General features: G+C 29.9%; 1 long non-coding RNA gene across 2 annotated transcripts in view; it reads left to right on the top strand.

The window, feature by feature from the left end:
• The first annotated feature begins 3,906 nt into the window (after positions 1 to 3,906).
• The window catches only part of LOC136795460 (uncharacterized), a 36,867-nt gene continuing 35,186 nt past the window's right edge, over positions 3,907 to 5,587 (top strand). Inside the window, exon 1 of one of the 2 annotated variants that reach the window (XR_010843079.1) lies at positions 3,907 to 4,321. This is a non-coding gene — a long non-coding RNA (uncharacterized lncRNA). The remainder of the gene's footprint in view (positions 4,322 to 5,587) is intronic. The other variant, XR_010843078.1, reaches the window with a different exon arrangement.

The following is a 5,587-nucleotide window of genomic DNA, read 5'->3' as shown; positions in this document are numbered from 1 at the left end:
TTAAGCCAATTTTTATTTATTTTAGATATTTTTCCTACTAAACAAAACTTGGTACACTTAGTGAATAAAAACTTTTGTTATAAAAGTTAATAAAAAAGAAATGTTTTAAGTACTAAAACCAAATCATAAGTTACTGAATATTGAACTGTTTCCTGAAACTAGATGGTTGTGTGAGTTGGACAGTTTTAAAAGTTTTGAATCCTTTAACAAAAAGCTTCACCTCCCTTTGAATCACACAGTATTTTCTAACTACTTTGTGATAGAATTGATTTCGCTAACTGGGGTTTGTGATTTTACCGAATCCCATTATACGAATGTATGAATCCTAATATAGTTCTGTTCAAAAGTTTGACCAACAAAATTTTCATTTTTAGGTCATGAGACCATAACATACAAATATATTCGTATTTAATCCTATAAACTGTTGAGAGTTCAAGTACATTTCTAGAAAGGTGTGAATATTCATACATTTAAATAGGAAATATTTTTTGTGAAATTTTTTGTATTTACATTTCTGATAACGAATATGGCTTTGACCGATTAGTTAATAGGTAATTTATTTGTTTATTTGGGGTTAATAATTAAGATTTAACAAAGCTCACCTGACCCTAAAGATTAGCTATGCAAACATCATTTTACTCTTTTAATCTCTTAATTAAGATTTCATTTAGATTTGATGCTGTAAAATTCCTCATCCCATGCTCGGTTATACACTGGTTGTTATTTTATTTACAAATTCTCTCTCTTTCACTCTCTCTCTCTCTCTCTCTCTCTATATATATATATATATATATATATATAATGTATATATAGTATTGACGACTGATGCATTAAGTTAAAGCACGACTTAAGTTAATTGTTTCTTAAAGTTATATCATCTATTTTTCATTCACAAGATCTAATTAGTTAGCTGTTTCTATTAATTCATAGCACAAATAACTACAAACACATTTATAATGGAGTTTTTAACATCACAAAGAGGATGAGCTGTAACCGATCACGAGTTAGCAAGCAGTGTTGCCATGGTCTCTCAATCTTCTGTACTATACAAATTATAATATCTAAATTACAATTATAAATTTCACTGAGTTATAGATTTTTTCCTATAAAGCTATGTTAAGCCTACCTTAGCTTAAACCTTCGTGATTTCAAAATATTGCGAATATCAATTCCTAATCCACTTAATTATTTCTATTCAGCATCAGCATATCGTAAAAAAAAAGTAGGAAAACAGCTCCAAGTTTTATGGATAATGGTCTGCAGTTTTAATAACAGCCTACTGCATACGCTATCAAAATCAAGAGAGAAAATAATATACAATATATACAAACATACACATGTGTCCGACTTTCTTAATGGTGGGTCATTTAAAGAGAAACCACGGTTTTTAACTGCACTATAAAATGACAATAACTATTTTTAAAAAATCTGTTATATTCCTGCCCTATAAACTTGTTCGCACAGAATTTCCTTTGTATAATGATGCGCAGTTCAGTATATTCTATTTTAACTTGTAAACTTCATCAGAAATTATTTTGTTAGTTGTTTTATCACAACACAAAGTTTTGACTCCAGGTTCTAATTACGGGCGTTTTGATAGTCTCTAGTTTCACTTTAATGAGTTTAGTCCGACATTATTTGAGATCTGATCCTGCAGAAAAGTTATCACAGACTAATTTAAAATAGACAAATTATTTTCAATATTTTTTTTACAGCAAGACACACGTAAACTGTTCGCTTTAATATAATTGTTTTTAGAGAAAAGCTAAGTCAACTATTATATTCAGTAGGATGTTTTATTAAGCAAATCATACTTAAACACGCTTACACTATTCATTTTATTTTTGCGTGGCGTATTAGCTGCTATAAACTATTAATGTTTACTATATCACATTTTTATATATGTTTTTCATGTACTATATTTTTGAGTCGCATCATATTCTATTTGTCTTACTTCATATCCTGGTGTAGACTACAGTATTTACTGTTAGGGGGAGAGCTGAAACGATCTTATTTGACTTCAACAGATCGAAGATCAGAAGTTTTCCGTTTATTTTATCCGTTTATTCTTTCTATCTACCTCCATTTTATTTTATTTTTTTTTAATTCAGTTTATACATCACGTCATTGTCCCAAATTAATATTATCTTTACAAATTTTAACGTTATTTAAATCTTACTGTTCAAAATTTTTTTTTATTGTTTTTACTTTTAGTATTTAGAAAAAATGAATTATTAATAAAAAAAAATTGGAATAATGTTAATGTTATTTTTATTCAATTCATAAACCCTATCACATAGGTTTGAATTAATATTAATTTTTAATTTTAGTTTTAAAATCTAAAATTTTTAATTTGTGTACCAACAGAAGAAAAACCTAGCCGTCATAACGGTTTCATATTTGACGTCACTTAGACGTCTGGTTTCATTATTATTGTTTTCATTGAACCCATTATTTTGTATTGAACAAAATTCTCCATTGTTATTATTGTTATCCAACTGGATGGCAAAATCATTACGTTTTTAGTTACTTTAAGCAGTCTTTCGGAATAAATATATCTTCTAATTAACTTACAATTTGTGTCTTTCAGGCGGGATCAACTACACTAGGTGCCGATATGAAGCGGACAAACCAGTGTAGCTGCTAAGGATTAGGTTACAACCTTAGTTCCCGAGATGAAGCGGACGGACTAGGGTTGCTGGAGAGAAGGAGAGAATAATCGATTGGCAATGAACTTCTCTATCTCAAGTAGAGTGTATGTACGCCACCAGTACTAGGCCTGGGTAAGGCTGTGGATCAAAGATCGAAGAAGGCATTTAGAGCCCCTTATTTATATGCCTAGTCCATTTGGCTGTGACCGAGAAGCGGTCGGTACATGTTTACTTGAGATAGTTTCGTGCATTGTTTTGGTATCGTTTATTAATCATTTTATCGACATCGTTAAGTGTTATCTTACAGAAATTATTAATATATAAAAATAACAATATGTTTTTAGAAAATGAAGTAATGTGTAAATTTGAGAGCTTCGGTGAGGCTCGAGGTGCAGCGCTCTGGTGAGTTGTGGCGAAACCTCTTGCTCCTTCTCGCCCCTCTCGCTCCACTTCCATATAGGGCTTGGTTCAAAGTTCCCAAGGCTGAATTTAAATCTTTTATATAGGTATAAACGTACTTCACATGTAATTTATTTTATTTATATTTTTTTTTTGCCAATGACTTGATTTATTAATTTACACCTATCTTCAGATTGAAGACAAACTGCAAAAGTGATATCTTGCAAAATTAAAACAATGTCATGAGTGCCATGATAGAGACCGGTACCCAGTACTTGGTACTTCCTCCTGACTTTATTAATATTTAATCATTAGTTAGCTAAAGAGATCCCTCAGCCAGCTCCCTTTTAGTCTTCGGTATGGATTGTTGGTAATGTAGCAACCATCTAGTGTGTTTTTTATTGAAATTTGTGTAGTTTGTTTATGTGAGCTTTTTGATTGTCCCGTAGATTTGTGATACATATGTCCAAATGGGTTTCAGGAAGTAGGCGTATGTGTGTAGTCATTATATTAATTTTAGGACGGATCTTCTATGAAATAGAGAGTAGAGGAGCTTTAACCGCTTATTTAACTTAAGCCTCGCCTGCTTCGTATGTCCTCCTGCTGAAAGTCAGTCCTAGACATTTTACTGAATTAGTTTGCGGAATCTGTTTTTTGATCATGGATAGTGGAGGACATGTAGCAAGACGGAATGTGAATGTTATGTGTTGGCATTTGCGTAATTTAAATTGATTTTCTAAAGTTTTAACCAGTGCTGAATTTTTATTAAATAGTTTTGAGGGGTCAGTGAAACTTGCATTGAGTCCGTATGTCTAGCATACATCTAACGAAAAAAATACCGTGTGTGTGTGTGTGTGTGTGTGTGGTTAATTTTTTTAAAGACCTTTTCAGTTTCTCTGTTTCTCATAAATGCTAACACGAAATTTCAAACCCGATTGTCCAGCTTGTCAATTATTGAATATTTTTAAGACAGAAAGAAATCTATGATCTTGCATATGAGAACATCTTCATGAAAGGATATCAGTTTCAAGTTTGTTAAAATGGTCAAGTAATCGATGGCTTATGGAAAACTCCTCGTCCCCAAGGGTTGACTGGACTAGGTCGTTAGTGTATCGAAAATTAATTTTTTATTTAAAATGATCGGATCGGATGAAAGGTAGGGCGGAGGCGAGCGAAGATAATGCGGTGACATGCGCGCATCTGCGAGCCGGCTTCAGTCGCGGCCAACACTGACGGCAGAACCTGTCACTCCTCCATCCGCTCTTACTGTCGTAAGTTTTTTTTAATCATCATCTTCCTATTTCGATATAAAAGACTATTGATCAAGAACATATTCACACTTGGGTATAAAAACAACCAGAAACAAAATTCATACGACGTTTAATACATTATATTCATACTATATGAAATTCATTATTATAAAATTTTATAATTTCTTTATTTTAATAAATCATTATGCTTCTGAAATAATTTTTCGAAACCTGATTTTGTCTTTTCTTCTAAAATAGTAAAATACTTTTAAGAATTAGATTTATTAGCATTAATTGGGTGTTAAATTTAAATTCTTACTTTTGTACTTGATATAGATGTTTTAAGAAAAACAATAATTTCCTAAAATATCTGTATCATATTAAAGTGGTTTTGTCAGGTCCCAACATCATCCCGTCCATAACTACGACTTGTCAAAACCATATCGATATTGAATTTATGGTCATTTTAAATTACTTTATTTTATGAAATCATAATTATTAAATAAATCTTTTCATTTTTCATTTTGAATTCATTTGAAATAAAATGAAAATTTATTAAAACTTAATATTAATATTAATTTCGAAGTAATTGTCCTTTTTTAATGAAACAAAATTGAATAAATAAATGAAAAGGACAGATATTAGAAGAGCAACTAAATGACTGATATAATTTTATTTCCATAGTGTTGTTCAAAGTTTAAACTGAGTGTGTGTTTACCATTATTAAATTCAAAGATGTTGATAAGATAATAAGATTTATTTCTTCTCTTATTAAATTACTTTTTGTCATAGTTTTTTGTGATTCTTATTTTTGACTTTATGCTTGACTGATTTTTCCATAAAAATATTGAGGCTACTTTTCAAAAAGGAAATTGCTTAACATAATTTATAATTGGAAAAGAGTTTTGTTGGTAATTTAAAAAAAAAATATCAAAATTAAAAACTGTTTCTATCTCTCTCCTCAAGAATTATATATATTTATAATAATACCTTTAAATTATGGTTATAATAATTTGGATACTCTTTACAGTTTAATTTTTAACTAAGGGTATGAAATTTCTTTTTTGTGTTATTATACTTGAAGGATAACACATCAAACAACTCAGCTTCTCTTGAAACTAATTCTGCTGCTCAAACGGAAATGACTTTACATAATTTATAATTAAAAAAAGTTCAGTTTGAATTATAAAAATAATTATTTAAAACTGCTTCTATCCCCTTCATTTGAGAATTCATTTGAGGAATTTATCGAATTATAATATATAAATATAATAAAAACTATTTTCG

The sequence above is a fragment of the Halyomorpha halys genome, unplaced genomic scaffold, assembly GCF_000696795.3.
Source record: "Halyomorpha halys isolate HHAL.00 unplaced genomic scaffold, Hhal_1.1 Scaffold271.1, whole genome shotgun sequence".
NCBI classification, from domain to species: domain Eukaryota; kingdom Metazoa; phylum Arthropoda; class Insecta; order Hemiptera; family Pentatomidae; genus Halyomorpha; species Halyomorpha halys.
This window is presented reverse-complemented; position numbering and strand designations above follow the sequence as displayed.